Source organism: Nothobranchius furzeri, chromosome 3 (genome assembly GCF_043380555.1).
Source record: "Nothobranchius furzeri strain GRZ-AD chromosome 3, NfurGRZ-RIMD1, whole genome shotgun sequence".
NCBI classification, from domain to species: Eukaryota; Metazoa; Chordata; class Actinopteri; order Cyprinodontiformes; family Nothobranchiidae; genus Nothobranchius; species Nothobranchius furzeri.
Window position 1 is genome coordinate 68,184,827 of NC_091743.1, and position 25,807 is coordinate 68,210,633.

The window sequence follows — 25,807 nt, forward strand, 5'->3', positions numbered from 1 at the left end:
GGGATCGTCGGGTGAAAACTGGCGTGAAAGAGCGTCTGGCTTGACATTTCGGGTGCCTGGCCTGTAAGTGATAACAAAATTAAAACGGGAGAAGAACAGTGACCAACGAAACTGTCGGGGATTTAGACGCTTGGCCGATTGTAGATATGACAAATTTTTGTGGTCAGTCCAAACGATTACTGGTAACTCGGTACCTTCGAGCCAATGCCTCCACTCCTCAAAGGAAAGCTTGATGGCCAGAAGCTCTCGATCCCCTATGTCATACCGGCCTTCAGTGGGGGTGAAACGCTTGGAGTAGAAGGCACAGGGGTGGAGCTTCTGATCAGCAGATGAACGTTGAGACAAGACTGCCCCGACGCCAGTGTTGGAGGCATCCACTTCCAGAATGAACTGGGCCTTGCTGTCAGGTGTAACCAGAATGGGAGCATCAACAAATTTCTGCTTAAGGGACAGAAAAGCCTGGTCTGCGTCTTTGGTCCAACGGAAAATCTGCTTAGTGGAGGTGAGTGCAGTTAATGGGGCTGCCAGAATGCTGAAATTGCGAATGAACCGCCTATAAAAATTAGCAAAACCCAAAAATCGCTGCAGTTGTTTTCTCGACTCTGGAATGGGCCAATCCTTTACTGCCTTGATCTTTTCTGGATCTGTCTTCACCTGCCCACCCCCGAGGACGTAACCAAGGAAGGTGATGGAACGTGTGTGAAACTCACATTTCTCAGCTTTCACAAAGAGGTTGTTTTCCAGGAGGCGTTGGAGGACTCGGCGGACGTGGACCTGGTGGTCTGAGAATGATTTGGAGAAGATTAGAATGTCGTCCAGATAGACAAAAACAAAGACATTCAAAAAATCCCGGAGTACATCATTTATCAGATTTTGGAATATTGCTGGGGCGTTGCAAAGGCCGAAGGGCATGACCAGGTACTCAAAATGTCCAATGTGTGTTTTAAACGCTGTTTTCCACTCATCCCCTTCCTTGATCCGGACCAAATGGTAAGCGTTCCTGAGATCAAGCTTGGTAAAAAATAGAGCTTCCTGGACAGGCTCGAAAGCAGAAGCAATTAAAGGGAGGGAGTACCTGTTCTTTATGGTGATGTTGTTCAGGGCACGATAGTCAATGCAGGGCCTCAGGGTTCCATCTTTTTTCCCCACGAAGAAAAAGCCTGCTCCCATGGGGGAAGTGGAGTGTCGGATGATGCCTGCTTTTAATGAATCGTTAATGTATTCCTCCATAGTCTCACGTTCTTGTTTTGAGAGGCTAAACAGACGACCGGAGGGAAGAGGGGCCCCTGGGAGAAGGTCTATGGAACAGTCATAGGGCCGATGAGGCGGAAGGGAGAGGGCACGCTCCTTACTAAAAACCCTGTGAAGATCATGGTATTCTGTGGGGACGTTAGTGAGATCAGTGGGCTCAGAATGTTCTGGGACGGAGGAAACCTGAATGGGTACGGCAGAATGGAGGCATTCGCGAATGCAGGTAGGGCTCCAAGATTCCACACGGGCCTGGGACCAATTGATGGAGGGATTGTGCTGGGACAACCAGGGGTAACCTAAAACTACAGGTGAATCATTGACTGGGAAAACCAAAAATGTAATTTTTTCACAGTGGTTACCAGAAACCACTAGGTTAACCGTTTCAGTCTGATGGGTGATTGTAGTAAGAGAACAACTATCCAATGCAGAAACCTGCACTGGATGATCGAGCTCTAGGATGGGAATGCAATGTTGTTGAACAAAACCAGCACTAATTAAATTTTGCTCTGAACCAGAATCTATGAGGGCACTAGTTTGGACCTGAAGACAATTAATTTGGATGGTGGCGGAAAGCGTGAGGCGAAGATTACTTTTATTTAGGTTGCCCGTCAGTACCCCCACTTTTACTGACGAGCAAACTCTTTTGGGCGGAGCTGGCAGGCTGCAATGAAATGGTCAGGGGAACCGCAGTATAGGCAGCAACGAGCTTCCATACGACGCTGTCTCTCCGCCGGAGAAAGCCGAGCACGGCCGATCTGCATGGGCTCAGAGGGAGGCAAGTTTGGCGGTGCGCTGGACACAAGGGGCGGAGCCGAAACCCCGAGAGGAGACGGCGATGCAGTTAGTTCAGCCCGACGCAGAGCAGGGAATCGGGGACCCGGACCTCTAAGTTTTGCTCGCTCTCTAAGACGGTTGTCGATCCTTATAGCGAGATTGATTAATTCATCCAAGGTGTCGGGCTCGTCTCTGCTGGCCAACTCGTCTTTCAGATTCTCATTAAGCGCATGTTGAAACGCCCCTTTCAGCGCGGGACCGTTCCAACCTGATTCCGCAGCCAAAATGCGGAAATCGACTGTCATCTCAGCTACTGATCTACTACCCTGTTTTAGATTCCATAATCTCTTGGTGGCTTGTTCCTCGCTAATTTTTGGGCAGAAAGTCTGCTTAAATTGTTCGAGAAAATAGTCAAATGAGTGATCTGAAAGACTGTCGGAGCCAAGAGTAGCCTGGGCCCAAAGCAGAGCCTTGTCATTAAGGAGGGAGATGACATATGAAATTTTACTCTCATCTGTCTGAAAAGAGTGGGGACTGCGGTCAAAAGCTAAGGAACATTGCAATAGAAAGCCCTTTGCCTTACCTAACTCTCCAGAGAACGGATTAGGAGTCGGAGAAACCGCATCACGGAAACCGGACGATGCTGAAGGATCACGGCGGACCGGGACTGGTGCCGACGGTTGTGGATCAGATGAGGGGAGCCTAGAACTCAGATCATGAAAGAGTTTAGTGAGATGATTCATTCCTTGGAGTAACGTATCCTGTTGCTGAGACATGTTCTGGAGAGCCGTTTCGTGTCGGCCCAACAGGATGCCTTGTTCGGACAGAGCAGTGCGCAGGTGTGCCGCAGAGTCTGAAGGGCCAGATGATTCTGTCATGATTCTAAGAGACTCTGGAGCGAACACACCCGGACACAGGAGAAAGTTTAACAGTTTTATTGAAAAGTTCAGCGGGTTCTCAAAATGGTGGAGGAACTCTGGACGGGTTTGCAGAGGCGGTTCTGAAGGGGAAACAGAAGGTGAGTCGAGGAGCAAGGAGACTGTTCTGATAAAAGAATTGAAGGGGGTGAGCTTACTGGTCTGCGTGGCGAGGAGTGTTTGGAGAGGAGGTGAGGTCCAGTGTGGGAGTGTGGCAGGCTGAGGTTGAGATTTTGCTGGAGGCTCGAGGGTGGACAGGCAGGTGGAGAAGAGGAGGATCCAACAGGGCGTGGATGAAAAAGGCTGAAGCACCGCAGCCAGGAGGAGCACTGGGTGAAGCAGACACCACGGTTCAGGGAAGACGCTGGGAGATCCTGGGAACTCAGAAGGTCGGGACGACTGCGAGACAAAACATTACTTGTGAGAGAAACACTGGGAAGCGCAAGGAAACACAGAGCTGACCTGATTACCAAGCTGTGTGGCTTAATCATCTGGCATCTGCTTTCCTCCTCCGCCCAGCTTTAAGTGCTCCACCTTAATTGCCTCTGATCAATGGCACCTGGTGCGGCCTGCCTGTCACACCTGAGGAGAAGAGGTGAGGAACCACACACACACACACACACACACACACACACAGAACCTCACACGCGGGGGCTCGTTCCGATGCTCAAACAGTAAAAAAAATGCAAATGACGGCTTTAGTCGTCATTGGCAGTGAACGGTTGGATCTAAAATGACGACTTTAGTTGTCAATGGCAGTGAATGAGTTAAGTGAAATGCAGCATTGTGCTGCTTTTGGATGTAATTTCCAGTCAAAGGGCAACAAGGGGAGTGATGTGAGTTTACACAGCTTTCCAACTGGCAAGAAGAGGAGAAAGCAGTGGGAAGATGCCTGTGGACGGACACAACTTCCCAAAGATCCGCGGCTGTGTTCCCAACAATTTTCTCCTAATGCGTTTGGGGCTTATAGTCGACCACAACTACTTAAAGAGCTCGCTAGAGCGGCTGGGTATAAAAGAAGGCGGAAACTAAATGCTTTACCGACCATTTTCCCACACAAGGAGCCTAAATGCCCTCGGAGAGACAAGCGACTCTGGACGCTCTCCTGAGCCGTGTAACGTGATGAAATGGCCTGATTTTGAGATCCCACAGGTTAAATGCACAGCCAGGTCAACGTACCCTGGCTATGACACATCCTACAATCTTTTCCCCTCACAGGAGACTCAAGTCTGCATGTAGTCCCTTTAATCGGAGCCTACTTCCTCACACCAGCTGGACTGCAGAGATAATAAATGATAAACAATTAACATTTTCTCCTCCCAGTCTTAATTTTGTTGACAAAATATTTTCGTCTTTTTTTCGTCACGAAAATATATGTACCGACGAAAATGAAACAAAATTTCAAAACAAAAGCTTGGAAAAAGACGAAGACAGTAATTAAACTGATTGAAACTTTTAGTCAACGAATGAAAGATGAGATGAAAATCCACCATGACGAATATCTAATCAGAAGACAGGAAAGATGCATGACGCAAATAAAAGGACCAATCAACAAAAGTACCGGAACTGCTCACGGCGCATGCGCAATCATGCACACACGTTGTTCGTTTTTGCGCAATGAGGAAGTGCACATGCGCTCTAAACCAGGACTAGACCAGTAAAGTGAAGCATGCTTTTGGCTGTTTATAATTAACACAATGTCTGGTTTGCACTGGTATGTTCCGAGTCCCGAGCCCGCACTGATGTTTTACCGGTACGTTTTATAACCCGGTGCGCCTTTTGTATGTGTTAAATACCAAAAAAAGAAGAAGAAGAAGAAAATGTCATTTCTATAGCGCCTCTCAAGATAAAAATCACGAGGCGCTTCACAAAAACAAAACAAATAAAGTAAAAAATTAAAAAAAAGCATTTAGAAAATGTTTAAAAATGTATTTTAAATGAGCAAATATAGGCAAATGGGATTTCAAAGAAAAAATGTTAAGAAGGAGAGAGAGTGAATAGGAAAGAGGGAAATTAATGGATCCTGAGGAAGGTGGAATAGGTGGGGAGAGCAGAATAAAGAGAGAGTGGTGAAGAAGGTCATACAAAAGCCAGCTTGAACAAGTGAGTCTTCAGCTGCTTTTTAAAGGAGTCCACTGAGTCCACTGATCTCAGACTCAGGGGGAGAGAGTTCCAGAGTCTGGGGGCCACAGCAGCAAATGATCTGTCACCTTTGGTCTTTAGCCTGGTGCGAGACACCCGTAACTGACAGCTTACAGGTCCTGTACTGTACTTATTTTAGGATGTTAACCATTTTATTGAGAAAAGTTTCTGGAAAAATGCATGCCCTCAAAGGAGGAATTTTTTTTTGAGTATTTCTGCATGCTAGTTTGAAAAATGCTTTTTGTGCAATTGCTAAAAAGAGCACCTTTGTAATTCCCAGTGTGCTTTTTTGTTTTTTATGAAACACATAAATGTTAAACAGTGAAGTGTTTTTTTTATTCAAATATTCTATGTTCTTAGCTGTGTGTGCTATATCTGATCAGTGGTGGTTAAGAGTTTGGACCCTGTGTATTAAATTGCACTGTTTTTCCTGTGCTCTGTACAAAAGTAGAAACTTACTTCATTAGAAAAAAAATATGCATTTTGTTGACTAAAATTGCTTATTTTTATCGACCACAATTACTTGTTATTTTCATCTACTAAAATGGGACTAAAACTAAAATAAATCTAATGACTAAAATTGGACTTAGACTAAAATAAATTTTTAGCCAAAAGACTAAAACTAAAATAAAATTAAAATTTCCTGTCAGAATTTAACTTTTTCTCCTCCAAGGTCCATCACAGAGGAACTATTTAAAATAAACTCCTTTATTCCCAGATGAAGAAAAGAAGATTTTATAATTAAAGATAATCATTAAATATTTCCATTTATAATTATAAATAATGCAGTGTTCATTAGTCTGTGCTCAATGATTGTTTTAGTATGTTTACTTGATGAGGTCATAACATTTGCACTCACAAGTAAAGTTAAGTTAATGCAAGACACATAAGTTAACCTTTTGCCTAGATTCGGAGTCTCCATCACAGAGGGTGTGTCTCTGCGATGCTTGGTAACATCCCTCAAACTTGTCAGCCCCTGATTGGCTGGCCAAACCATAATATCAATTCTTTAAAACTAGATAGCTTTGGGTAATTAGTCAGTTCTAGAGAAAAGCTTCATACCAGCCATCTGAGCGAAAGCCTCTTTAACCAGAAGGATTTTGACGCGTAGACAAAACCTTAAACCTTTTTTGCACCTGCGAAGCTGAACAACAAGATAATTTTCCTGCAGAACAAAGCTGACTCCAAACTCCTTCAGAGTTATTTTTAAGACGCTTGGTTTCATCCATCTGTCGTGACTCGAGAGACATCTCCGGACTGAAAGAACCTGCACCTCAGTCCTCTACAGCCCTCCGGTGCCAGTGGTCATCCGACCTCTCACTTTCGGATCCACCAGGTGGGTCTCTTAATCCGGGTAAAGTAGACCAGTAGCGGTTTTAGGCACGGGCAGACAGGGCAGTTGCCCGGGGCGGCATTTTTTCATGACACAAAAGGGGCGCACAAGCGCTGAGTAAAAAAAAAAAAAAAGGAAATCTGCGCCGCACCGAGGTTTTCTATTATCTGTCATATGACAGTGTCTGGATTGGAAACTGCAAGTTGGCGCCCCCTGCAGCTGCAGGCGCTCCTGCTGACTGAGAACGTTCACGTGCACCGTGTGTCTATGAAGAACAGGAAGGGGAGGGGTGCGGCGGGGGAATTCACCTCTGCGTCTTTCCCAAAAGAAATGAGCGTGCAGGGGCTGAATCAACTGTATTAACATGGCTAAAGTCAATCACATCTTAACGTTCTTCCATATTTCATTCATAATATCATAAACACAGGCCTATCATTCTTTCAGGTTTCTCTGAATTGTGTGAAATGGCCGAATAAAAAAAGGAAAAACAAAACGATTTTGTGGTCACCCCCCCAAGGTCAAATTGTTTAGTCCTGACTAAAGGAAACTTACTGAGTCAGGAGCCAAACAGAAGAAATGAACATAAAAAGGCTAAAACCACCAGGTGCCCCATTCAGGCAAGTGGTGCTCGCTGCAGAACCACAAAGGCGGAGCTGCACCAGAAGGTGGAGCTGCACCAGAGTCAGCCCCACCCATTCCAGAATCAGCCCCGCCCATTCTATCAGAGTCAGTCCAATTCCTTCCAGTTGTCAGACTTTATAGCATTCTGGAACCAAAGAGGGTGTTATAGCTAAAAAATGCAGGATTGGGGACGGAGTTGAGAAGTGAATTGAACAGTTTTTGTAAAGGTTCCATATAATTAAAAATCTAACTTTTGGAACTTTTAATCATGTTATATTGTCATTTCCTCATACGAAACACGCCAAAGCCATGTTTGGCCTCATTCATGCAGTTTCTTCCCATCTCAGCTTCAATTTGGTCTCCTCCCCCGAAGCGGGTCTGGTCTTGGTTCTCAAATCTGGATATTCTGTGAATTTTCTGACAAATTATTTCTGAAATGACTTCTACTGAGACACCGCCAGAAAAATCATACATCCCGTCTACAAAGACACACTGGATGGCACAATAACATGCAACGCCACACAAGTATTATAAGATGTGGTGGTGTAGTGGTTATGGTGTCAGGTTGACATGCAGTTTTGCGCAGGTTCGCCTCCCAGTAGTGTAAATATTCTATAACCCCTTTTCCTCATTTCTAGCTACACTTGCCAGTACTATGTTTACAACAATTTATTGGTATGCCGTTTAACATATAATGACTAATGTGTTTTTTTATTTATTCATTCGTTTATTTAGCCAGTGTGAGTCCATTTGTGAGCAGAGTTTCAACTAAAATGCTGTTTAGGAACGACCAAATTCAAAGAACTTGTAGAGACATAAATATTTTGCTGAAAATGAACATTACAACTAAAATATGAACAAATTAAATGTTTCAGCTGGCAAAATAGATTGTTGCCGACCCCACCGAGAACCGAACCAGCATCAGCTGAGGTGAAAGCTAAACTTAAGTCTAACAATCTTGCCACTGGACTACCAGAACTCACATAATAATGTCAAATGTTGTTGTACAGGACTTTTGTTGGAGCGGCTGTGGGCAGATATTCGCTAAAAGAAACCTTTTCATTTCGGGATATATTCAGACTTTGTCATGTAGCAAGTTATATTTATCTTGTTTAATTGGAGCACAGAACATAGCATTAACGACTGTAAACTAGTAACAGCCGTAATTCATGAGAGTCAGGTTAGTTTGCGATAAAGTTGAAAAACAAAAACGGAAGTCAGTGGGCTAGGCTGAGTTTGCGTGAATGGGCGGGGCTGACTCTGGTGCAGCTCCACCTTATGGTGCAGCTCCGCCTTTGTAGTTCTGCAGCGAGCACCCTCTCCATTCAGGGGGAAAAAAAAGAAAAAAGAGGAGAAAGATAAAGGTATGTAGCTCTCATGATGCATGTTTTCAATTTTTTGAACCAGTTAACTGGGATTTTAACGGTTAAATTCAGTCAACTAATTGCTAACAGAGCTAATAGGGCTGAAATATTGAAACGAATATTCAAATGGTTCGAAAAAAGTCCTTGAATCGTTTTTTACTGATTCAAACTTTGTTAAATGCTCACTGCAGCCTGTGGCCTGCCTGAACAACAACAAACACATGTTGATCATGTTCACATAATAATAAATAAAACAACTCTACAAGCAGAAGAAAACTCCCCAGTCACCACTAACTATCCTGTTTATTTATGGCAGATGGCTGCACTGATTATTTTTACATGATTTGTTCTGTAAAAGTTGGCATTTTTGGTAGTCTACAGTTTTTTATGTCAGTTTAAATTACAATTTCAGAGGCAATTCTAAAATATTATGGATCACGAGATCTATTGGAGATCTACCCCAACCTTTGGACTGCTCTGCCAGTCACTGTGGCTCAAGCTGAGAGGAGCTTTTCAAAACTTGATCAAGTCATACCTGAGGTCAACTATGTTTCAGGGGCGGCTCACTAACCTGGCTCTGATTAGTATCAATCACTCAGTAGGGGAGCAGATTTCATATGATGACATTATTGATGACGTTGCATCAAGGTTAGGTTTTAATTTTAGTTTGTGTTTTCTATTCTAAGTGCAATGCTGGAGTGATTATCTTTAGTTTGTGTGAAATATTTTTGCTATTTAGAATATTTATTATCTATTATGTTCATATATTCTTAATATTTAGTTATTGTTTGTTTTTGTATATTTGATTCTATATATTTTGATACAGTATATAATGTATAGTGCTTTACATTCTGACAACTTCATAGTAATTAATGTAAATATGTGCAACTTAGAAAAATGAATGTTCAATAGTCGTTCTAATAAACATGCCTGTTTGTAGAAAACATGCGTGTGTTCTTGCAGGTGGTGTGGTGTGGTGGTGGTGGTGGTGGGGGGGGGGGGGGGGCGCTCAAAGGGGGCCTCGCCCCGGGCGTAATTCGATGTAGAACCGCCACTGAAGTAGACACACAGATAGCGTCTGAATGTGGTTCTGATAATAACATCTTTATAGTTTATTTGCAAACCAAATTCTTTCCATCCAGAACTCAGCTCTGAGAACGGAGATTCTGAATACAATATTCACACATAGGTTCCAGACACCATCTTAGTTTGCATCCATTCACAGTAAATAATAGTTTAAACCATTTGTCAAGTCTTAAGTGTTTGTAAAATAAATTCTTACTTTGTTTATAAACCTGACTGTTTCTTGAATCAAAGCGAAGTGTATATGATCCCTTAATGAATAAAAGAATCTTAGAATCTTCTGACTAAAACAATAAGCAGGTGATATTCTAGTTGAATAAAGTATCACCACTTATTGGTCACAAGGAGTGGTAACAATATCAATAGCCTTTCAAGCAATTTACTTAACCCAATTTACCCTCTATTATCATTACAGCCGATAACCCGCTCCTGCAGCTTCTGCTTCTGTCACATTCAGCGAACCATCGGACACGCCACTCATCACGGGTGAAGATGAACATTCACTTCTCCCGTCAGTAAAACAAGCAGAAAGTGTAACAACACAGTGTTCTCCACATACATATATCTGCAAAAATGATTAAAGTCATTTTACTGAATATCTTAATCATCTATAAAGCACACGAGAGCTCTGGATGCTAATATTCTCCAAACTCATTCATAATTGAATGTTTTGTCACACGATAGCTTACCGTTAACTTCTGCTGACAAATATGTGAGCTCTTGACAACAAACACTCTCCCTCTCTGTTACCACGGAGACCCGTTTGCCACACACACACCACCGGTTTTGTCCTGCTCTCGCTTCATCCCGCCCTTCTTGCTCTTCATTTTGATGCTCGTTTTGTGAAACATGGTCAGTGATGTCCTCATTAATGTTTCACTCTGGTTCAAATCGAAAAGACTGAACAGATGACATGTTGATGTCGCCGAACAGTCACTACATGGTCCCAAAGCTGGCTGGTGCAACCGGGGTACAACTAATTGACACCACTACCCAGAGTGCATTGCGACGCTAACAACAACGGCGGCCTACGAGTTTAACTATTTTTTACAAATTTTATAAAAATGAAGACATTAAGACATTTTTTACACCACTTTAATATAAATGATGCTAACATTTATCTTTTAAGAATGACAAAGTTTTGTAACCTGGGTTCCTTTTAAGGCATTGCCTTGTTGCTGAACATGCCACATTTCATAAAAATTGATGCTTCCAAGAGCCAAGTCCTGCTCTAGCAGAGGCTGTGACCACCAAGTGATGGACCAGTGGTGGTAGATAATCATTTCAAATAGGCACTCAAGAAAAGATTATATTCATGGTGGGGTCATCTCAGTCAACTTGCATGTTTTTTTTTTTAATTTTTTATTTTTATTAAAGAACCTCACATAATGGTGGCACAGGTTTAAGCGCCCACTCCATAACCGCAGGGTTGCAAGTTTAATCCCTGTCTGGTACAGCCTTGTACAAGACATTAACCCTTCTGCCTTCAGGTGGTGGTTGGAGGGGCCTGAGAGTGCTCAGCAGCCTCCTCTCTGTCAGTGTGCCCCAAAGCAGCTGTGGCTACGCTGTAGCTCATCACTACCAGGGTGTGAATTTGTGTGTGCAAGGGTGAATGACTGGTTGTGTTGTAAAGTGCCTTGGGGGTTATGAAACCCTATAACGCACCATCTCATATGCAGACCGTTTTCTATATTTAAGTGATTTTATCACTGGATATTGAAATAAACTGAAAAAAATGTTTAAGTTAAATTCTTGATTTTTCCTCATTTGCAATTTGTTTTTTTAAATAAAAAATTAAAAAAAGCTTTCCACATATATAAACAACATAAACATATGTATACCTGTCAAATTCTAAGTTATTCCATAGTTTAAGGGTCTTGCATCAAACCTACCACTAACTCTACTGATAAACACAGGAATCTGAAGGCTCCACAATGAAAACACTATTTGTTTATGGATCCATGAGCTGGCATGGATTTGAAAGGAACAGGGAATGTTTTCCTGCTTAGAGAATTGTCTGTCTTTGTATTCAACGAGGTTTGACCCACAGTCAGGTGTTTATTAAAACATCACTTCATTAGTTGTGGACGGAGCTGGACACACATAAGGACACACCATCTGCTCCCTAAACCTTGCCAAGGTTAAGTATTCTCTTGGCAAGAGCAAGAGGAAGGTGGCAGTGAGAAATTTGAAAGCAACAATAGATGAAAAGTCTTGAGATGGAGAGTCGTAATAAAGGAAAAAAAGGGTAATTTTTTTATATCCTCCTTAATGGACTGAAATCAGCTGGATAATAAAAGCATTAAATGCATTGCAAAGAAAGATCTAAGGAGAGGTGTGTTGTTGCTTCTTAGGTAAATGTGACATATATACACAAATAACAGGAAGTGCAAATGCATTTATGAGCATGTGCATTTTGCATAAATACGTAAGAGTGGAGGCTAACTGTTGCTAAGACAACTGTTGCTGCAGTACATCTGTTTCCTAAAGCTCTGCCTTAAGATGGTATATTTGATATGTTAAGATGTTCAGGTAGTTAATTGCATCAGAGTGTCAGCTGTTCAGTCTCTCCATTTGTGGACATTATGAAACAAACAAAGCCAAAGGGTATACGGCCCTGCTGGAAACCCGTAATTACTGCAGAGCTTCTCTGCACATCAGGCGCTCACCCTAACACCAGGGTCACCTCAAAGATGTGGGCATTGGCTAATTCAGCTAATTACCCGAGCACATACTGATGAGCTCCTCCATTAGAAGACCCATCCTTCTTTCCTGCAGTCTTAATGCAGGGATGCCTTTAGCCAGACGTCTGAAATCAGACTGGATGTCTTCACTTGAATATTACTTGTTTTGAAGTTATGAATCAGACAATGACATTGTGTGTAAGAGTGGGCTGAGATCAGCATCAAAGGGTGTTTTTCTTTACTTTTGAAATGATGAGTCCATGCATTTCGAAGAATATGAAACAGGACATTTTTTGTTACAACGTTATCAGTGAGGAAATTAGAAAGCATCGTCGTTGTTGTCGTCATCGTCGTCATCTTCCTCCGCTTATCAGGGTCCGGGTCGTGGGGGCAGCATCCCAATTAGGGAGCTCCACGCTGTCCTCTCCCCGGCCTTGTCCACCAGCTCCTCCGGCAGGACCCCAAGGCATTCCCGGACCAGATTGGAGATGTAACCTCTCCAACGTCTCCTGGGACGACCTGGGGGCCTCCGGCAGGACATGCCCGAACACCTCCCCAGGGAGGAGTCCAGGAGGCATCCTGACCAGATGCCCAAACCACCTCAATTGACTCCTTTTGATCCGGAGGAGCTGCGGTTCTACTCTCAGTCCCACCCGAATGTCTGAGCTCCTCACCCTATCTCTAAGGCTGAGTCCAGCCACCCTATGGAGGAAACTCATTTCGGCCGCTTGTATCAGCGATCTCGTTCTTTCGGTCATTACCCAAGGCTCATGACCATAGGTGAGGATTGGGACGTAGATCGACCGGTAAATCGAGAGCCTGGCTTTCTGGCTCAGCTCCCTCTTCACCACGACAGATCGGCTCAGCGCCCGCATCACTGCAGACGCTGAACCAATCCGCCTGTCGATCTCCCGATCCCTCCTACCCTCACTCGTGAACAAGACCCCGAGATACTTAAACTCCTCCACTTGAGGTAGGGCCTCTCCCCCAACCCGGAGTTGGCAAGCCACCCTTTCCCGGTCGGGAACCATGGTCCCAGATTTGGAGGTGCTGATCCTCATCCCAGCCGCTTCACACTCGGCCGCGAACCTACCCAGCAAGAGCTGAAGGTCAGAGCTGGATGAAGCTAGGAGGACCACATCATCCGCAAAAAGCAGAGACGAGATTCTCCTGCCACCAAACTCGACACACTCCACACCACGGCTGCGTCTAGAAATTCTGTCCAGAATTCTGTTCTGTTTAGCCCTGGCGGAGTCCAACCCTCACCGGGAACAGGTCCAACTTACTACCGGCTATGCGGACCAAACTCACGCTCCTGTGGTAAAGGGACTGAATGGCCCTTAACAGAAAGCCACCCACCCCATACTCCTGGAGTGTCACCCACAGGGTGCCCCTGGGGACACGGTCACAAGCCTTCTCCAAATCCACAAAACACGTGTGGATTGGTTGGGCAAACTCCCATGCCCCCTCCATCACCCTTGCAAGGGTATAGAGCTGGTCCACAGTTCCACAGCCAGGACGAAAACCACATTGCTCCTCCTCAATCTGAGATTCAACTATCGATCGGACCCTCCTCTCCAGTACCTTGGAGTAAACCTTTCCAGGGAGGCTGAGGAGTGTGATCCCCTATAGTTGGAACACACCCTCAGGTCACCCTTCTTAAAGATGGGGACCACCACCCCGGTCTGCCACACCACAGGAACTGGCATTGGTCATGAGCTGATATATATACCATATAGCTCAGAGTAGAACTTCTGTTCCTCCAGCATTGCCAGGTGAGCGGTGGTTTTATGCTAACTTCTCTAAGGAACCTCATAGAGGCATGAATCCATTAAACCAAAGGGACTGATGGATGTTTTTATGTTTGTTTGACATTTCAAAGAGGCGGTGGAGACCATCATGACTGCACAACAGAATGTAAAATGTGAATTTTTCATTTTACATCCTCTTTAAGAGAAATGAAACCATTAGCTGGGGTGAATTTTTAATTTCAACCCCCATGTTGAAGAAGTATGTCACATAATCTTTTCACCCTGGAAAACAAATGAGGCACATCAATCATTAGAATCCCAAATCAATAAGATTCCCATACTGGTGACAATAACTATGATTTCCACAGCCTTCATGCATCTTTTGGGAGTTATTTTTATTAATAAATCATTAGAGTGGAGCACCTAATTTGTTAAGTTTTCATTTATGTGTATCTCATTTTTAAATAACACTTCAATAACAATTTACACCACTTTTGAGTTTAAAAAAACTGCATATTTTTGCTATGTTTGTATCTAAAAAGTGCTTTGAGAGGGAGATCTCTACTTACAAAGAGCCAAATGTAGCACTGCATTTATCTTGTTCATAGTAAGTGAACACCCCTGCTAACAGCACACCTTTGTGCAGAGAGACTCGTTAGGATACTTTCATCCTGTATTTAATGGGCAAGATCACATATTCAAGACCATTATGCTCTAGAGTTGAGGAAGATCAAACATCAAATTAAGGTTGATTTAAGGTCATTTAACTGTCTTTGTCAGAAATAAAGGAGCCAAGCAGAAAGCTTCTATCTTGAGATGTGGCCATTTCCTGGGACTTTTACAGTGATGCATTATAATGTCCCCATTCTGACAGTCATTGCAGTTGTCATTATGAAAACTTCCATGGTAACGGCACAATACCTCTTAGATACATGTATATGCATACCATAAATATACCGTATATGTGGTATTTGTGTGTAAATGCATGTGTGCTGGATGAGATGGAGGAAAAGTACAAAGAGGTAATTTGCTGATATTCTGAGCAAACTCATTTCAAGTGAAAAGCAATTACATTGGGGCCAAGGGAAGTGTCTTGTAACACTGAAAAAGACAAAAGAGGGAACCTATCACGCTGTAAATGTAAATCTGAGTGGAGCACTGAAATGAATCACCCGTGCACTTTGATAGAACTAACAGTTTCCTTTTAGATAAAACACAGCTTCTGCATAAAGACTCCCCTGCTGGGAGAGATCATGGCTTGAAAATGGAACTCATGGAAGTCAGTAACAATATCTTTATCTCATACATAATGACTCTGCTGTAATGAGGAGCCATGCCATCAGCGCTGCATCTTTTTATCTCTTCTTTTTCCTTCCATCAAGGCCCAGTCTCACATCGAAATGTGAAATAGCTACATTGTTCCACAGCATAACACTTTTCTGATAAAGGTTGTAAAACTGTAAATGAGATGCCCAAGGTTTTTGAATTGTATTATTAGGTTGTGAGTTATCACTATAGCAATATTCAAATACGAAACAAAGTTCAAGCTTTGTAATGTGTTTCATGTGTATTTCATCTAATCTGAAATAATGCAAGTCAATAACAACACATTTTAAAGAGATACTCTGGAACTTTTTCTTATTCTTAAATCATTTTTTGAGCCAGTATGTGCGAAAATGACCTGCAGGGTTAATGAAAGGCCACCGAGCCCCTATTGGCCCCTGTGGCCAGAAAAAAAAATAAAAAAGGTCAATGGCTTGTATTTGATATAGTGCCTTCTAGGGTCCTGGAACCCCTCAAGGCACTTTACAACACAATCGGTCCTTCACCCATTCACACACACACACACACACACACACACACACACACACACACACACACAAACACACACACACACACACACACACACACACACACACACACACACACACACACACACACACACACACACACACACACACAAACACACACACACACACACACACACACACACACACACACACACCCTGTTGGTGATGAATATTCCACTTGCAACTTCAGAGTTGCCGGTCCGATCTGTTGGAATTTGGAGCTGGCATACCTGGTGCTGCAGTCTGCTTCCAGCACATTTCCTGCATGTTTAAGATCATGAACACAGCTGATTTGCTTATTTAGTGATGAGCCACTCCTCTAGACGCTAATGAAGGTCGGGTGTGTGTGTGTGGGGGGGGGGGGGGGGGGTTTCAGCTGCACAGCAAGGTGATAAGTTTTGGTTTCGGTTCTATAAAGAGACACTAGGAGGTGCTAAAAGGAAGCCTAAACTGTAGCGACATCACCAGGTTATTTTAGCATCACTGGTTGAAGTTTTATATAATTCTGCAGGAAGAATCATGAAACATGAAATCGTGTTTGTAGACTTTTATAAAGGATCTGAAAATGTAATTGTTATTGGTGTTATAGCTAACTCTTTGCTTGTCTCTGATCAGAACTAAACATTGTTTTTCCAAACCAAGGCTGTTCAGAAAGCTACTTAGATGTTAATTGCTGATAGCTTTTCCACAGAATCCAACTGCAAAAAGCCAAATTGTTACTTTAACCAGCTAATCAATTTTGTAGCAAATTCATGTTTTCCTGATTTTATTTTTTTATTATAATATATTTTGTTTTGTAGCAACTAAGTGACTTTGGTTTCCATTTGAAATAGATAAGTAAGGAATAAATAAGATTTTGCCCGTACTGAAACAGAAACAGTGTAAACTGGAACGTGATATTTTTGTGGATTTAAACCCATTTTTCTGTTGAACTGTGATGTTTTTTTGCAAATACATGTATCTGAAAAGTATATATAAAATATAATATCAAAAATGAAAATATCAAAAATGAAATACACATTTAATGTTCAGTACATCAACGCTAGGAAAATATATGCATCACTGCTACATTTATTTTCCTAGAGGCTAAGTTGTAAAATCCTTGAGAAAACATTTGGATCGCAAAAGCGGTAATTTAGTCCAGTACAGTGTCACCGCCCACCGCAACTTTATTAATATGTGCTGAAATTCACATGTATCTCTGTAATGAGAACATATCTATTGCTCTAGCTTTCTGACTTTGTCAGCATGAACTCACTGAAACAGTTGGTCTTTGTGACCCAACAAATCACCTGAGGAAGAGTAACTCCTCTATTGCTGCTCAATTCTTAAACACATAGAAAAACACAAGGTATGATAGCTTTTACTGTTTGAACCTGTTAGTAGACGTCACGTATCAGGACATATTTTGTAAACCATTAACAGTTAGTAAAAATTATCCTTGTACTGTATACGCAAAAGGTCCGTTGGAGGAGCTTAAGTATCTTGGGGTCTTGTTCACGAGTGAGGGAAAGAAGAAACACAAGATTGACAGTTATGTGGGCGTTGCACTGGTCTGCCGTGGTGAAGAGAAGCTCTTGATTTACCTGTCGATCTATTTTCCAACCCTCATCTATGGTCACAAGCTTTGGGTAGTGACTAAAAGAATGAGATTGCAGATACAAGCGGATGGAATTTGTTTTCTCCACAGGGGGTCTGGGCTCTACCTTATAGACAGGGCAAGAAGCTCGGGCATCCGAGGCTTGGAGCAGGTCCGCTCCTCCTCCATATCGAGAAGAGCCAGCTGAGGTGGCTCAGGCATCTGGTTAGGATGCCATCTGGACGCCTCCCTGGTGAGGTTTGCTGGGCACGTCCAACTAGGAGGAGAGCTAAAGGAAGACCCAGGACACGTTGGATGGACTATTTCTCTTGGCATGCCAGGGGAAGCCATAGGATTCTCCCGGAGGAGCTGGCTGGAGAGAGGGAAGTCTGGACCTCTCTGCTTAGGCTGCTGCCCCCTGCAACAAGATCCTGGATAAGCAGATGAAAATGGATGGAAGTCTGTTGTATTTTGATTGTAAAAAGAAACAGCAGTCTTAGAGACATGCATAATCCGATGGTTTATGCATCAAACCTGCATTGGTTTGATGCACCCGTGGTGTTTTGGGTACCAGGTTGCAACATGAAGGACATATGAGGACATTAAGTCTGGCAAAAATAGTGAGTCTATTAGGTGGCGGGTCAGACACTCCCAACATCAACATGTATCTTGCAAAGAAAACTAAATAGATCCAAACACAAAGAACTCAGATAAAGGTAAACCAATGCTTTATGTTAAAAGTTCACTTAACCATATGCATCTGCCTTTTTAGACACAACAAAGGTGTTTCAAAGTTTGCTGAGTCTGTTCCGAATGTCCTGCTCTCCTTAAAGCATCCTCTTCTCCCAGCTGCTGTTTGTGATTCCGTTCAGCTGGGCCCTTCAGGGCGGAGAAATGTAGAGTGAGAAGAGGCGGGACGCAGGCTGTCGGGTTATCTTGAGGTGAGGTGCTGAAAGAACAGCGCCACTGGATCGGCAGCTTGTCCTCCAACATCACAACACCACAGGAAAAAACAAAGGATGAGGAAGAGGATAATCAACTAAAACGACCTACAAATGCCGTGGGCGTAACACTCACTATGTCCGATCAAATTTACTGTCCACCAGCAAACGTAGACAGTTCTCTCATTGACTTTACTGAAATGATGGCACAACAAACCAGATCTGGCTTGGGCAACACAATGACCAGAAAGAGAAACACCAGGCAAATGAAAGAAAGTGTGAGAAAAGAAAGGAGAAAAATAAATATTGGTGGTGGGAGGATAGGAACAAGGAAGATGATTACAATATTAGGAGAAAACTTAAGTGTAGCAAAACAACACTATGGTGTTCATGTAAACAAGGAATTTGTAGCAATTATGCAAAGTCTGTATAATTATGCAACTACATTTGAATAAAAACAAATAGAAACTTGTGTCATCGTAGGCCTCGGGAACTCTTCCCTATTTAGTGACTCGTGAAGAGCAAACAATTTACAATTTTTAGAAGAGTTTGACAAACTCAGAATAAATTGAAAAGTGGATTTCCAATTCAGTTGTGATAACAAAATTGTGCAACAGATTTGCAATTTTGTAACCTCATTAGTAACCAACTGTTGCAGCTTAGTTAATATCTTTGCATTTGAGGGTTTTATTTATTTATTTTTTGTTTATTTATTTCCATTTTAGTCATGTTTCACTGTCAGCACAATAAAATGAAGTCATTTTGCTGACTGAAAGGGATCGGTTCAAAAAAACTTCTCTGGCACGACGTTGCCCCAAGAGGGAAGTGGGTGGATCAGGCCAAGGGATGGAGTGGTGGGGTTTAAGTCAGGGAAACAGGAAAGAGGAAATGAGTTGAGACAGGTTCTGCTCTCTGTGGTGAGCCTGTGACACCGTCTGACCACCTGTCAGACCAGGTTTGCTGCTTGTCAGGCAGCTGCCGAGGTTAGGACAGGGAGGCAGGCAGGGGGCTAGAACATGGAGATGAGGACCAGAGAGGGGGTGATGAACTGGTTAGTGTACAGTAGATCTGTCAGGACTGGAGAAAACAATGGCTGTGATGCCAGAGAAAACATGATTCTCATACAGAACAATTAATTAATATGTTCTGATGTTTATTATATTGTGGTGAATGTTTTTTCTGGTTTTGCTAAATTTTAAATAGTGGTTTCAAAGTAACATGTATGAGCGTTGAACTTGAGGTGAAAGCATGTTAAATGCTGACCCGTCTTCCATCTTCACATCCCACACCAGACATCCATCGTGATCAGACCCAACAGACGTTTCACTGCTCCTGTTAACAAATGTTAAAGAATGGATGGTGCTCAAGAATATTTAAAAAGTTCTTCTCCAGAAAAAGTTCACATTAGTTTGATAGATGATGTCCAGCTGAGCTAGTCTTTTCAGCGGGAGACTACACATGGCACATGCAACGTTACCTCACTGCAACCTTGTCCATGTGATAATGTGGTTATTACAAAACAACACGCCAACCCAATTCCAAGAAATGATGTTATTCACACAAAAACTCAGAAAATGGCAAAAACAGGGGGGAGGAAAATAATGAAAGACCCCTGATAAAAGCCCAACGCCCAAACAAAAAAGCTGAGGAAGAGCTTTGTCCCTGAGACTGTGAAGCTCTTGAACTCTGACATTTAAGTTATTATCTGCAGGTTGTTGCTAAAATTGATTCTTTGTGTTTATTAATGACTCTGATGCTGCTGAATAACAGTAATTTATGAATCTGGAATTCAAAATACAACAGTAACTATGCCAGACCTGTGTGTGGTGCTATCACTCAGTTGACCCCTCACAAAGGAAACGAGGTGTGTAGCATTTGCAAAAGGCTTTCATGTGCAGTCAGGTTCTGTATTATTGTTGTTATGTCTGATATGCATGGTGTTACCGGTTAGGCTAGAGATGAGGACATTCTTGCATGTTTGAGCCTTTAACTGTCTGCACAAAAACACAAGGATGGCTTTCAGATTTCAGCTATCTGAAACTCATTTTCAGAAAATATCATAGGCTGGTGTAGACTAAGGCAGTCAGGTGGCTGTCCAGCATGAAAACCCTCTCATTTAGTCCACAGGGGAAGGGGAAATGTGGAAATCTGACATGTTGTGTTCTGTTTGAGGATCACTTTGATCCTCAAGTCAGTTCTCTCCACAAAAAAGGAAGTTATAGGAAATACAAGGCAGGGGTATAGGCCATGAGAACGCTTGTATTGTATGCACGCGCGCACACACACACACACACACACACACACACACACACACACACACACACACACACACACACACACACACACAAAGAACAACCTTGTACTTCAGCGGGCACACACTCGTACTGTGGATGAAAGCTGATATCAGACTGTGTTTGCAGCAGGAGGAGGTAGGGGACATACTGTCCGACTTCCTTAACACCACAGACCTGACAACACCAAGGGCTGAGAAGCTGGACAGCATCTCCCCACACACACATTGTTTTTTTTCTCCTCCTTCTTGACACTACACACACAGGCACAGCATTCTTGACCTCCGTGGCGTGAAATGAGGAGGCTGGGGAAGGAGGTGGGAGTGCAAAGTAAAGTAAGAGAACTGTCAGACGAATGCATCCAACAAATACTTGACAGGACATAAGTTCAGATGCAAGCCCTCATCATGCAGGCAGAGCAAAAAGACACAAAAACATCTAAATTCAAGTGAGTCAGTCACCAAAACACAAATGAAAGTGCTCCGTCTGGTTGCTGTCACACTGCGGCTGACTAGAGAGACATGAACGTCACTACTGTTTCTAGAATGAACCTGTTAGGAACACATATGAAGTCATGTCCTGATGATTACTGGCTTGTCTGTGCATAAATGTTGTGCAACGATCAACTGTTTAGTTATGATGAATGGTTCCCAGTTCGGTTGTTGCCTCTCACTACCCATCTATGGATCTATCTATGCATCTATGGAAAGGATTCTTATATCATGAAATTGATACCCACTCTCGTCTCAGCCTGCCTCTCTCTGTATATCTGACGTAATAAAGTATACAAGATGAATATGAGTCAGTTTTGTGATTAGATCTTGATCGTGTTTACTCTGACTATTTCTGCATCGCTAAAGATTGTAATCGGCTTTGAGTTATGGCAATAATAACCAAGCTTCCTCATAATAAGGTAATCAATTCAATCTAGTGTCAATTGGTGCAGATTAATGCTGCATCTGGGTTCCCCATAAGGGGGCCCCTAATTGAAGGTTTCTGCGACTATTGACTTAGGTTGCGTAAACATCTGTTCTGTAATTTCTTTTTTTTTTTGAGTGCACCCATTCATTATAATGGTGCCCAATTAAGAGTGTGCACAACCAGAGGTCTGTTTCAAGATTCGGTTTGGTCTTTGACGAATGAAGCGCCAGCTTTCCACTCAACATCAATCACAATTACGTTTCACGTCTGACTGTGCAACTTCCTCCCAGCTCTTTATTCACTTTCAAAACCAATGTGTACCCTTTCAAGCAACTGAACTCTGATCTTCCAGCAAAGGCTGAAATTTTATTACCAAAACAATCACACCAACCACCTTTGACATTTGCACAACAGATGCCCGTTGTTAAGCCCAAAGGAAACTCTGGGTGTTGGATTTCTATCGAACACCCACATGCCTGGCCTTTTAAACTTATGAAAATGTTGCAGCACTGACCCCACGGAGACCCTCCGTGGTTCTGTGGGTACAAGGGTAGCACTGATTCTGTATAGAAGAGGGGTGAGAGATTAGAGCTTCACTCTTTCAGATGGAGTAATGCAGCTCTCTTTGAGCAAATGAAACCAGAGGATGGGGTCAAACAAGGATATTGAACGGAGCTGCAGACAAGTCTGAGTTTCAGGATATCCATACTGACATGAAACCACCAAATTAAATTCAGTGCAATTGAATCCCTCTTTGCTCAAAAACTCCCTCTCTTTCAAAGCAGGCAGAGAGGAAAAATCAATAGTGTATGTATTGATATTAATGTTCAGCATTATGCGTCTAAATAAAATCCTGGCAGCAGAATGGAGCATGGGGCCCTTTTGAACAACATGTGCTGAAATCAAATTACCATCATGCTCTCTCTCAGGTGTCCCTCCCTCAGGTAAATCCCACCCCCCATGCCTATAACCTCTTTACAACCTGAGCTACAATGAACAGAGACGACTGTTGTACTGAAGTTGTTAAAGGAGTGGGTAACGTTAACCCTTATCCTTCATTTCACAACAGATTGAGAATTTCACTCTGAAAACTCATGAAAGACAAAATGCATCAAAACGTCAACTCTTACTTTGAATTTTTGATTATCTTCTATAATCTTCAGTTGTCTTGAAATGTATTTGTACCGTATCTATGTATGTGCAAAGCATTTTCCACTGAAGCAAAAAGAAAAAATGTGATTTTCTTTCACAGCAACTGCAAACATATTCAGATCTGACACAAAAATCATGAAATGTATTAAGCCAATGTAACAAAACAAAAAGAACATTAGATTTGCATTTCTTGTTCAATAATAACATTTTCACAGTTGAGATCTAAGCAGAAAAAGCATGCTGCTGAGATGACAATTTGTGCTTTTTTTTTCTAAGTATGGCTGCATCTTTCTATTAATCCCCACTGATGTGCAAGTGCAACACAGAGGCAGACAGGAAACCAGAGAGGTGTTTGGAAAAAAAGGAGTAGAGTGTTAACTACATTTCAGTCTAGACAAGAATAAATGAATATGATGCACTTGAAGGGGTCAGTATGTTATTTAATACATATCAGAACAGAATAGATTTTTATGGGAATGAAAATCAGAAAGTCCCAGTATTTAAAAGAAAGAGCAACATTTTTATTGTACGTCTGATTTTAGATCTCAACAGTCACCAATAAAACGTAATAAATAAAAAAATAGATAATTAAGAAAATGTTTAAATATTTAAATTTACTTAATGTATTTTCCCCCTTTTTTCCAGGTTAAAACCAATTTAAACACTATTTTGTGGCCACTGTCGCTTTATGCTTGCTTAGTATGAGGATTGCTGTATAGTCACTGACACTAGTCAGTGTCTTGATGCAATTTGCTGAGTTCCTTATATAGGAAACATTATTCCTGATTGGCTCAATGAACTGACCTGAATTGGAATTTTTATTATGTGAAGTGCCTTGAGACAACTCTTGTCGTGATTTGGCGCTATATAAATAAACTTGAATTGAATTGAACTAAACTGTTTAAAAATCAGTGATTGCTCCAGATCAAACTAAGGGAGAAATTACAATTTTTTTACCCTGACTTAAAATTTATTGAGGAAATTCCAGGGTTTTCCGATTAAAACACAACAATTTATATAAAAATAAATATGAATAAATAATTTTGTTTACCTGAACTTAGTTTTCACTGACCATGGTTGTGGAGGTGGAGTCTGTCCTCAGGATGCACCCGTAGGTTCAGGCTTTGACATTTTTGAGCAGTTGCTTTTAGAGAGGAAGTCCATCACGTGTTTGACCTGCCCCTCCATGCTATGGGTCATTTGGGTCTTTGTCACCTGAGAGTTGTTTATTTACCTGGCCAGCGGGGGAGTTGTTTTGGTCACACATCTCAGAATGTGAACAGTTGTGAAAGTGCCTGGGGAGGAGAGTCGAGGCTGGATTAGAGGTGTTGAAGTGATGATGCCTGAGGTTACCTCTTCTTTTCAAGGCTGCTTTGTCCTGTTGCACAAAAAATGTTTCACACTTCCCACCTGTAACATCTGTTCTCTCTGTCCAAAAATATCTTATATAAACATCCTCAACAGACTGTTGATACGTCACTACACTTCTTTTCTGTTCTGTGCACTTCTAAAGGGGTTGTTTAGTTTCTCCAGGTGGTTGCGTCTGTGCAGCTTTGCGTTGCAGATATATAAGATGCATTTTTCATTTTTTCCTCTTCATAAATCATGAAAGAAGTTCCCAGACTCAGGAACACTACAAGGAATGCAGATAACTGGGAATCTCCTCAGATGTTATCAACTGCAGCTTTGATTATTACTCAAATGGAAATAATTTACTGTCTCAAAAACAAAATAACTCATGTGCAAACTAAATGTATGGCAAAAACAATTACAAGTTGAATACACCAACAGAGCTTAATCATCACAGGGGGAAATGTACCTTTTTGATTAGTTTCAGAAATGATAAATTCTGGCAACCGTGTACACTATTTTTACACGTTTTTGCTGGTTTCTCAACCTGATGCTCAGCAGAGCTGTGGTGTCCTCAGATGAAAAGTGCAGTAACCCCATTCTTGAAATGCTTTTGTAGCTGTAGCCGAAAGAAATAAATTTCATTTATTTATTTATTTTTTATTTATATCTTTTAGGAGGATCAGCCACTTGAAATAAACCATCTTATTTACAAGTGGTACCTTCACAGAAAGTTTCAATATACATAAACAATACAAAACATATATGCAATGTAAAAAAAAGGAGTGCACAGCGCCACTATCTATTTATAAAGTAATACCAATGATAAACGTAGCAGTTTGAGATGCTGAGCGGTGCAAAACGAACAGGAATGAAAGGTAGAAACCACATTTATTACTGCACAACTCTTGAAGTTGGAAAATGCACAGTATCTGTAACCATATATTCAGCTATGGTGCCATCGGGAATGCAGCAACTATCAGAACAGTGATGAAAAGGTGCAGTGAAGAATGGAGGTAGACTTATTATATGGAAATATTGTGGTAATTTGTTGTCCAACTTACCATTATTTAATGGATTTATTGCTACTGGACAGAAAATGTCTCCTAGCCTGCTTGTCTGGGCTTCCTGTGACTTGTAGTGCTGTTTTGAGGATATCAGGTGGTTTCCGGGAGGAGAAGAGTCCGTTGTGATGTGTTCATATCTGTTGAGGTACTGATACCTTGCAATATCTCATAGGCAGCGCAGGGGGCAGCCCATGATCTTCTGAGCCATGTTGATTACACCCCTACAACGCTTTCTTGTCTGCTGCTGAGCTCCCTGCGAATCATGCTGCTATGCAGTACAACAGGATGCTCTCTGGTTGCATTGTAGTGCCTTGTTGGGTCACAATTTCTTGACCCACGACATGCAGAATCAATTCTCAGAAACAGGTAAGTGTAAAATAGGTTTTAAAATAAAACGAGGATCTAAGTGGAGTAAAGGGTACAGAAGAAGCTCTGCGGTGGTAGCAGGATTCCAGGGCGAGATTCTAAGGAGGGAAACAGAGTGAATATCTGGTGGGAATAATCGGAGAATTGTAGTTAGGCGGGAGCTTACTGTTTTCAGGTAGAGACAAAATGTATGGGGAGGGGTTGGTCTGGCCCGGTTGAGCTGCGGAGATCCAGAAGGCGATGAAAAACTGTATATCCAGAGATGAGGTAGGAGCAGAGGTTGATGAGTGCAGGTGAGTGGCTGAGAGCGGACGGCCAGGGGAGGAGACAGCGTGATCTGGGTTGCAGGAGTCCGAGCTGGTTATGGAGA